The sequence below is a fragment of the Equus caballus genome, chromosome 5, assembly GCF_041296265.1.
Source record: "Equus caballus isolate H_3958 breed thoroughbred chromosome 5, TB-T2T, whole genome shotgun sequence".
NCBI lineage: Eukaryota > Metazoa > Chordata > Mammalia > Perissodactyla > Equidae > Equus > Equus caballus.
The window spans coordinates 36,328,045-36,338,772 of record NC_091688.1 but is presented as its reverse complement, the minus strand read 5'-3'; the positions used below and the strand labels follow the sequence as shown (position 1 = coordinate 36,338,772).

Genomic DNA, 10,728 nt, shown 5'->3' with positions numbered 1-10,728 from the left:
CATCCTACCTACTTTGTTCATTGGGACTCCAAAGCCATTTCCGTCAGGTCCCAGCCCCATTTCTGAGGCAGACTTAGTCTCTCATCCCGGCCATGGATTGACTACAGAGATGGGTGCTTGTCCACTCATCTGGCTGGAGACCATGCAAGGCTTGTCACCAAGACCAGTGATCCAGTGTTTCTGCCTGACAGAGGGAGATTTTAGGTGGTTGCTCTGCACATGACCATGTTGCATCTCTTGCTAAAGTGCTCACACTGGGTCAGGCTTGGCACTTAAGCCCTGGCCCTGACTCCTGCACCAACTTGACTATTTTCAGTCCCCAGGAAAGTGTTCTATCAAGTAGCAACCTCCAGCATCTCCCTATGATTAGACATTTACAATCTCTGATGTATGCGAGTGGTCTGCCCCCTCTTATTTGGCCTGTAAATGTACTATAGTATCTCTTCAGGTGCTGGGCCACTACCCCCATTGCATCCAAACTTCATTTCATTGATAGAAGAGTATAAATCCATTCTCCTTACCTCTTTTGAAGGAAAGAAATGTTTATGGTCTACTATGCATGTGCCTTTTGTATAGTTTACCTCATTTTTCTCATGGACGCCCGTTACAGTGGCTTTTATTGTCGGTTTTATCTATCATTTGGCCTTCTGTCTTTTGAACTTAAGCCTTAATGCCTGATTCTTCTTCTAGGCAAACTGGATGCATGATCCCTGCTATCAAGGAACGCCAGTGCTGATGACATGGCTTTATTAACATCAGCTAGAAGTGGTCTTCATTGGACAATGGATCTTACTCTCCACTTACTGTGAAAAAGAATTGCTTAGACCCAACTCACCCAAACCAAAATCATCCTCTGGCAGATGTCATCTAACGTTTAATTGGAATGATGTCTAACAAGTCCATATAGTACAACAATAGACCAGTCGCCTTGGATATATTTTCTAACAAAATTATGTTAAATTATCTACCCGTAAGCTAAATTGTTTAAATTTAAACATTCTAAGAATGCTTTATTGAGATTTTTTAGTGATCACTGAATGTGAATACTAGCAATAAAAATTTTCCTGACTAAAACTATTAGGGCCAGAGGCTGTCCACTAAACCACATGTAGTAAGGTATCAGTAATTGAATTCTGAGGAAAATATTATCTCAGCCCACATCCCTGGGGAGTTGGGATGGTCTTCTATAATTAAGACATATTTCCTAACTGGATTCTTTAACTATAATGTATCAACCCTCTCTTCTGCTTAGCTGAATGTCAGGGTGTATGGATCTGCCCTAATTGGACAACAGAGAATACTTGCACTCACATTTTTGCCCAAGAACGTATCCTTAACTTCTACACTTCCAACTGATTATCAAAAGTCTGTTAGGGAAATAATATTCATAAATAATGACCTCAAAGATTTGCTGTTCATCCTCCTAATATTCTGAACTTAATTTTTAGCAAATTAGATCCCTCAAATGCTGTTGTCCCAGACCAATTCCACCAAATTGCACTTTGATGGTATACAATGAACCTGTGTTTAGGAATATGATACAAAACAGCCTGGTAACAATAACAGCAGATAACTGTCTTGAGAGCTCACCACGTGCCTGGGACTACACTAAGTGCTCTATATGCATGAGCTTATTTGATTCTTAGAACAACCCTTTGAGCTAATTTACTATTATCCCTTCCCCACTTGATGATGAGAAAACTGAGACATAAAGAGGTTGTGTTTCCTAGGGTCACATAGCTAGTCAGTTGTAAAGCCAGGCTTGGAACTGAGGCAATCAGATTCCAGATCCTCTATGTTTAACTAATCTACTATATGCCTTCCCCAAAGTACTTCCCCAAAGTAGTTACAGGGAGCCGCATATTTCATGCCTGGATGTGACCTCTGTGGAGTAACTGTAATTGCTCACCCAGTACTGAAAGGCTATGCGGGAGGACACCTCTGGAGGAAACCAGCAGCCATCATCTTTGAGGAGTCCTTTTCCACAAAGGACCCAAGCACACTGGGCAATTGCATTCCAGTCATTGAAGCTGACAGCAGATTCTTGGATCTCAACGATCTTTAGTTTTTGTTCCTCAAATTGAAATAATGATAGAGTCAGATTTTTAAAACCCCACAACTGACCCCACGTGAATGACCAGCTATCAGAAAAGAGGGGCTTGCTTGTCAGAGACAATCCCCACAGGAGGCTCTAGGAGAGGTTCGAGTGCTGTAGACATGGTATTCCAGGACAGTAATGGTCAGTCTAAATTCACAGGGATTTGGTTTCCGAGGATCTTTAGAAAAGCTAGTCACAGCTTCAAATGCAGCCATCAAAAAACAGCTCAAACTCACTCAAGTAAACAGGGGCTTTATTGGCTCATGAATTTGGAAAGTCCAGGTGTAGATTTGGTTCCAGGCAAGGCTGATTCAGAAATTCAAATAGTGTACAGGCATCCCTCATTTTATTGCACTTCGCTTTATTGTGCTTGGCAGATAACGCATTTTTTACAAATTGAAGGTTTGTGGCAACCCTGTGTCAAGCAAGTCTATCAACGCCATTTTTCCAACAGCACTTGCTCACTTCATGTCTCTATGTCACATTTTAGTAATTCTCACAATATTTCAAACTTTTTAACTATTATTATGTTTGTTATGGTGGTCTGTGATCAGCGATCTTTGATGTTGCTATTCTAATTGTTTTTGCATGCCGTGAACTGCTCCCACATAAGACCATGAATTTAATTCATAAATGTTGTGTGTGTTCTCACTGCTCCACCAACCAGCTGTTGCCTTGTCTCTCTCCCTCTCCTTAGACCTCTCTAGCCCCTGAGACACAATAATATTGAAATTAGGCCAATTAATAATGCTACAATGGCCTCTAAGCGTTCAAGTGAAAGGAAGAGTTTCACATCTCTCGTTTTAAATCAAAAGCTGGAAATGATTAAGCTTAGTGAGGAAGACATGTTGAAAGCCAAGATAGGCCAAAAACTAGGCCTCTTGCATCAAACAGTTAGCCAACTTGTGAATGCAAAAGAAAAGTTCTTGAAAGAAACTAAAAATGCTACTCTAGCGAACACATGAATGATAAGAAAGTGAAACAGGCTTATTACTGATATGGAGAAAGTTTTAGTGGTCTGGATACGAAATCAAATCAACCACATTTCCTTAAGCCAAAGCCTAATCCAGAGTAAGGTCTTAACTCTCTTCAATTCTATGAAGGCTAAGAGAGGTGAGGAAGCTTCAGAAGAAAAGTTTGAAGCTGGCAGAGTTTGGTTCATGAGGTTTAAGGAAAGAAGCCATCTCCATAACATAAAAGTGCAAGGTGAAGCAGCAAGTGCTGATGTAGAAGCTGCAGCAAGTTCTCCGGAAGATCTAGCTAAGAGAATTAATGAAGGTGGCTACATCAAACAACAGATTTTCAATGCAGAAGAAACAGTCTTATATCAGAAGAAGATGCCAACTAGGACTTTCATAGCTACAGAAAAGTAGTCAATGCCTGGCTCCAAAGCTTCAAGGGACAGGCTGACTCTCTTCTTAGAGACTAATGCAGCTGCTGACTTTAAGGTGAAGCCAATGCTCATTTACCATTCTAAAAATCCTAAAGCCTTTAAGAATTATGTTGAATCTACTCTGCTTGTCCTCTATAAATGGAACAACAAAGGCTTTATGACAGCACAAGTGTTTACAACATGGTTTACTAAACAACTTAAGCTCATTTTAGAACCTACTGCTCAGAAAAAAGAGTCGTTTCTTCTCCCCAAAAGCCCCCTGTACATAGTTGTATATTCTAGTTGTAGGTCCTTCTGGCTCAGCTATATCGGACTCATATAGCACCACCTCAGTATGGCTTGATGAGCAGTTCTAGGTCTGCGCCCAGGATTTGAACCAGCGAAACCCTGGGCTGCCAAAGCAGAGCACACGAACTTAACCACTTGGCCCTGGAGCCGGCCCCTCCAGATTCTTTCTTGGCAGGCAGCATTCTTTATAGTTTTAAGATTTAGTCCTGTACTCATCAATAGGGTCACTTCATTATCTTTGGCTATGGGATTCAAGAATCATCTTACCTCCATTCACAGAGAGAAGGGCTTGGAACTACATACCTATGAAAAGCTACTCCAATTTCCAGAAGATTTATAAACCACAATATTAAATATCAGACGCACACACACACACAGACTTAATGTTAAATCCGTTCAGTGTGAAGCACCAGTGAGAAGCACCGGAGACTGAGCAGATGTTTGAAGAAGAAAGTGCAATAGGCTGAATCCACAGAGTCTGCGAGAAGAAGGTAAGGGCTGTTGGGGCCTTAGGGTCCTCCATTATAAAGAAGAACATTGGGCGAGATAGTTGCAAAGCAAGAGTAGTTGTGGGTCTGCTATTTATTACTGAACATTCCCAAGGACAGCCCATCATCATGGCTCCTGGATCCTGGCTTGGAATGCGGCCAGATTTCCTGCATTGTCAGGGCAATAGCACCAGAACTGTCAAGAACATGAGGCTGTGTGGTTTCAGTCAAGACACCTGATGTCTCCGAGGTGTTTTGGGCTGAATGATCTCTACAATCCTTTCTAGCTCTGATATTCAATTGTTTTCCCCTGAGGAATGAGCTCTCTGTTCTGGTTATTCCTTAGAGCTCTAAGAGTGGAGAAAAGAGAAGAAGGAGAGGAATTCATGCCATAATACAGAGACAGAGATTTCCCTCTGTCCTACCTCAATGCATTTCATCTTTCTTGGCTTTGAATCTGCACACCTGGAAGTGGAGCTGTGCGGTCACAAGAATCTCTAATACGTAACCCACATGGATTTCCCTGCTGGGGAATAATTCTGCTTGCTTTCCTGATAAAGCTTTGAATCTTGATCCCATGATACAGTCGTGAAACATTATTTGCATTAGTGATCATTTATTCTGCCCCTCTCTAGGGTCTATATCCAGGCTGTACCTGTCAAAGCTCTTGGTGAAGGAAGGTATATTCATTCCATAAAATGGAGATGGAGCCTCAATTTTTTACCTCCCAGCCTTCTAAGAATGGCTACATGGGTAGAGTGTAGCAGAGCCAGGGAAACACAACTGGCTGCCCCTAACTCCCCAGGTTTCCAATAATTTTCTCACAGAGTTCGAACTCCAGCAGGCACAGGAGCCTCTAATAAGTAATTCTATTCAATTTCCCTTTTCTAAAATGATCCTGCTGCATTTAGCTCTGGAGCCCTGACTCTGGCCCCCAAGGGGGTGAATCTAGGAAACCATTTGCACACCAGCTGTGACGCCCCCACTGCAGAGACTGGAGTGATGCAGCTGCAAGCTAACGAATACTGGAGATTGCCGGCAAACCACCAAAAGCTAGGAAGAGGCAGGGAAGAAGTCCCCGCTAAGTCTCAGAGGGAGCGTGGCCCTGCTGACACCGTGATCTCACACTTCTTATCTCCAGAACTGGGAGACGATCACTTCGGTTGTTTTAAGCCACCCAGTCTGCGGTACTTCGTTACAGCAGCCCTACGAAACTAATACAGATGGATTTCACGCAAATTTGATTTCAGTTTTGAATTGCACCATTACTCTCTAGTAAAAGAAGTTGGCATTTTACGTCATTTAAATTTTTTAAAATTTGCCAATCTGTGGCTAAGATTCCAATAAGAAGGAATCAGAGTCTTGAAGAAAGCAGACATGGAGATTCCCTCCGACACAGTGAAGCAAAAGTCTGGGGGTTTTCTATAACAGACTCAAGCTCTAATAAAAATATAAAGGAAGTTTTTCAACCAAAGTTCCAAGAGATACCGAAGTAGAATTGAAAGCAAACACCAATACTTAAATATAATGAATCTTACATATAACCTGTATTTCTTTCTAATAACAACTCTGTTTGGTGATCTTCATCATAAAACACTGTGAAACAACAGTATGAAAAAAATTTCTAATGCAATGTACAGTAATTTATTTACAGAACATTCAGACTCTAAAATTAAATCAATTAATTGTGAGGAAAGCTAAGGGCACTGGTACCATTATCAGTAAGCTTAACATTTAAACACAGTGATCAGGGTTGGCTCCAAGAACCTTATAAGAATCAGCATTGCTCACTAGTGTTGTTACCGCCTACAAACATAGGTTCTTTACCCGCCACACAAGAGGAGCCAAGTAAAAACTGGAATGCCAGGCTTATGGCAAGAAAAGGGTTTTTATTTCGGGTGATATAAGCTGGGAGACGAGAGTGAGCCCTCAAATTTGTCTCATTTCATCTCATCTCCCCAAAGGAGGGGAGGCAAGGAGTTTTAAAGGTTTGTAAGGAATGTGGCTGCTTGTAGAGAGGGAGGGGGAGTCAGTGTCCTTGCTGGTCGGAGCTTTCCCACTAGCTTGCCTTCAGCCTTGGGACACTGTTTTCTGGAAGGAGGAGGAGATGATATGGAATCCAGGTAACTGTCCTTGGCTGTGTCCGTCTCCATGGCAGATAGTGGATTCTGGAGCCAGGGAGCCAGGAAGTAAGCAGGAAAAGAGTGCTTTGGTTTTAACCCCACATATGCTGGGCTTAATGCAGGGGAACCGATATCAGGGCTGGCATCAGTGTCACTATTTTTCTAGTGAAAAATAGAGACTCTTACATAAATGTGGAAAAGGTTATGATATCTGGTGCACTATTGATAGGAAAAGGATCTTACATGCCAAGTCTGTCACTGCCATTAAATCAGTTCCCTATTCTGACATTATTGTAGTTAGGATAGTGAATGAAACAATCAAATAATAATAGGAATGATAATAATAATGATAATAGCAAACAGTTCTATAGCACTTACAATATGCCAGACACTGCTCTAAGTGCATTCCCATATTAACTCAGTCTTTAAAATTTGGGATAGGTCCATTATTCCCATTTTGCAGATGAGGAAACTGAGGCACTGAGAAAACTGTTCACTAGTGTAAGGTAAAGATTATGGTAGATAGATTTCCTGTGACCTACAGACAGGAAAATCCACAGACATTTCCAGTTAATAGATGGTGTCCGCATTGATAGAGAAGAAAATGCATGCAAAGAGTGCCTTGGTGATGTTATTTTTAAATTTTGGAAACTTTTATTCATGTTGATTTGGCTTATACTAGGAAGGGGACATAAGGGTGTCTACAAACAAAATTGTTGTCCAGGCCAGCTCGTGAATGTGTGACCTGAAATGTCACACAGGTCCCTGCCTCAGAAGGGCCCCACTCAGAAGACCCTGTGCTGGCTTTGAAACTCTGCTGTTGGCATCATGAAATACTTAATTTCTGAACAAGGAGTCCCACATTTTCATTTTGCACTAGGCCCTGCTTGCTACAATGACGATGCAGAAATTAAGTTTTATTTCTTTTATCCATGCTTTAAAATTTGCTTTAGCTTGGGAACACAATTTTATTGATGAACAAGCTTTGGTTGCAAAAAGTGGAGTTCTGACTTGTAGGAGTATTGGATGTTGCCATTTAAATTGTAAATATTATAAAATCAATGGAGTTAAACTTGCATCTTTTTAAATTGATGTGTGAGGAAATGGGATCATCTCATCCCCAGCTAGTCGCTGTGTTCAGAAGTGAACTGGTTGTCATGGGAATGCATAATAGCAAGTTTATTTGAATTGAACATGAAGTCAGACTTTTTCTGACAGAAAAGTGGTTGATTTGGCTGATTGATTTTGACAACGAATAGTGGCTTTGCTCATTAGATAAGGTAAACATATGTCTCAGTTTGCCCAGGGCGGTCATTGCTCATGCCTGTTGCCCTGGCATAATTAATGGCCCACCATTGTTAGGTTACATGGTGGGTAATTTCCACAAATTGACTGAGTTAAATCTCCAGAGCTAAGACTTTTGCTCCCCCCAAAAAAGTGCATAATAAATGTATGTTATCAAAATTAACAATGCTGTATTAAAATTAATATTCAAATTTTGCTAAACCTTTCTAAGCATATTGGGTTGAATAAATACTTCTAAAAGGAAATAGATAAAATTAAGGGTCATTTGATAAGTCTTGATAAAGTCTTTTCCATATAATTCAGAGTAACTGGATATTGGGAAGCAAATCCTTTTATAAGTCAAGTGCTTTTTAAATTTTTTTCTTTTCAACAAACTTAAGGGGAATCTAATCAGCTGATAGAGCATTATATATAATTTCTATGATAGGGAATTTGTGCTTTGGGACATGTGGCTTGGAAGGAGTTAAAAGGATTATGGATGGGGAATGGAGGGTTGGCGGGGGAGGATTGTTGACCCCAGTGGTTTAAGAAATCAAGCAAAGCTAGCCATGACATTTCATTAAATGAGAAGGAGAGTAAAACTTTATGTACTTCTTACCAAAAAATTTAATCGCCCCACTCGAAACTGGAAGCGAATGGAGTAAATTTCTATTCCTCAAAACCAGTGGAGCCCAGAAACTAAGAAAGTGCTAAAAAATAAATAAATGATAACCCACAATGAGAGGAGTGTGTCAAAGGGACGCTGCAGCCAGCTGAAAGAGCTCCCACTGGCCAAAGCTGGAACAGTTTGAGCTGCAGAAAATAAAGCAGCATTGGATTGTAGCCCAAAAGATAGAATATCTATGAGTCATATTGATATATATAAATGATTGAGTAAATAAATATTGAGGAGAAGAGACAAATATCTCATGCAGAAGAATTCCGAAGAATTGTATATACAACTCCATCCACAAGGAGGGGGAGCATAACTTAACACTCCTTAAGTGTGGGCTGCACTCGGTGACTTCCTTCCAAAGAGTGTGGAAGTTTGGGAGCAGGGAGAGTAACTTTACGGTGGAGAACCTGACAGATACCACTCCTGCCACGTGGTCAAAGTTCACATCAACAGTCACAAATCACATTAATAGTTTATACTCTTGATAAAATGTGATGAAAATGACACTTTACCTCTGTGATTGTCCTCCTCAAAACCCATAACTGCAGTCTAATCAGAAGAAAAACATGAGGCAAATTCCAATAGATGAGCATCCTACCATTCACCTGACCAATACTCTTCAAAACTGTCAAGGTCATCAAAAACCAGGAGGGTTTGAGAAACTGTCACAGCCAAAGAGACCCTAAAGAGACTTGACAACTAAATGTAACATATCTTGGATGAAATCTTGAAACAGAAAAAGGACATTAGGTAAAAACCAGGGAAATCTAAATAAACTACGGACTTTAGTTAATAATAATGCATCAATATCAGTTCACTAATTGTAACAAATGTACCATACTAAAGTGAGATGTTCATAGAGGGGAAATTGTCAGGGGTGCGGGGGGAGTATATGGGGAACTCTGTACGATTTTCTCTGTTTTTCTGTAAATCTAAAACTGTTCTAAAATACAAAGTCTATTATAAAAAAATAGTGTTAATAAAAATAAATGGAGCTTAACAATCAGAATACCTATCATTATTTTATTATCATTGTTAAACTGGGACAAATTTCTACCTTTACATCCACCAATAATTTATAGAAAACACAGCATATGGAAGAACATATTAAATTATACCACGAGCCTCCAGTTTCTACAATAAATAAATTGCAAGGGAAAAAGATGACAAATGGGGAGCCTATAAATCCAAAGAGATTTAGGAGACATATAAACCAATCAAACGTGAAAACCTTATTTGGATCCTGATTTAAACAAGCAAACTTCCCTGTCCCACTTTGCTCACTGTCTCACTTGGCTTCCTCGTTCACCCCTAATAAACTATCTGCACCCAAACCCATGTCTCAGGGTCTACTTTGGGAGAAACCCAAATAAAGACACCCATCACTAAGAGATTGGTTAAATAAACTATGGTAGAGCCATAACATAGCCCACTATAGAACAACTGAAAATAGTGAGTTGTTAGATCTATATGTGTTGATATGGAAAGAGCTCAAGAAACTTTCATAAAATATTATTCTCTTTCTATAAATGAATTAAAATAATCGATGCATATGTGCTATTATAGGACTAATCATTTTCCTGGATGTTTACATAAGAAAATTAACAATGATTATCTCCAGGCAGTGGAACTTCTTATGTGGCAAAGATATTGTGCAATCAAACTGAATCTATGATTTAAAATAAATAAATAAATTCCTGACTTGTAGCATTTGCTGATCTCCATGGTGAAAACACTCCCACCTGTCTGATTTCAAGCTACCGATGACTTAAACAGGCTCGCAATAATTCCTGAATAGTGATCCATTCTGGTGAGCCAGTCTGGGTCAGCTCCAACACCCCACTGGGTGAAAATGCAAACTCTTTATTTTATAACTTTTCATGCTAGTTGAATTTATTTAAATGACATTTTTAAATAAACATTTTCTTTAAAGATAGAAGAAGAAAACTGCTGAACACCATTGCTAAGTTTTCCATTTCCAGTCTTGGTTACACATAGCCTTGGAAATAAGCCCAGGCCCACAGTCCCTGGCCACAAATGAAGTCAGTCAGTGGAGAGCAAGATGAAGGAAATATAACCTTTCTATTCTCTTCCTTTCTGGGCTTTCATAAGAACCCGTGTTTGTGAGCAAAAAAAGAAAAAAGATAGACTCCTATGGGTACCTCCTTGTGTCTTTAGTTTATTAAGATGGAAGACACTAGAAGGTGCGACCATAAACAGAAAGAGCAATGAAGAGCACTGAGAAATGCGGACGGGGCATTACAATTTATTTGTGCATTTTTGTGGCCCTCATTGTTGCTTAAAACTAACTGAGAGCCATTTTCTCTTAGAGTGGCTACTACTGCCAGATAATAAATCAGGTAATTCTTAAATCTGCC

At 39.9% G+C, this 10,728-nt stretch overlaps 1 non-coding gene across 2 annotated transcripts in view; it reads right to left on the bottom strand.

Moving 5' to 3' along the window:
• CRP (C-reactive protein) overlaps window positions 1–10,728 on the bottom strand; it is a 35,889-nt gene continuing 25,161 nt past the window's right edge. Inside the window, exons 4-5 of one of the 2 annotated variants that reach the window (XR_011439132.1) lie at window positions 1,910–2,074; window positions 1–184 (exon numbers count right to left, since the gene is read on the bottom strand). This is a non-coding gene — a transcript (C-reactive protein). The remainder of the gene's footprint in view (window positions 185–1,909; window positions 2,075–10,728) is intronic. The other variant, XR_011439133.1, reaches the window with a different exon arrangement.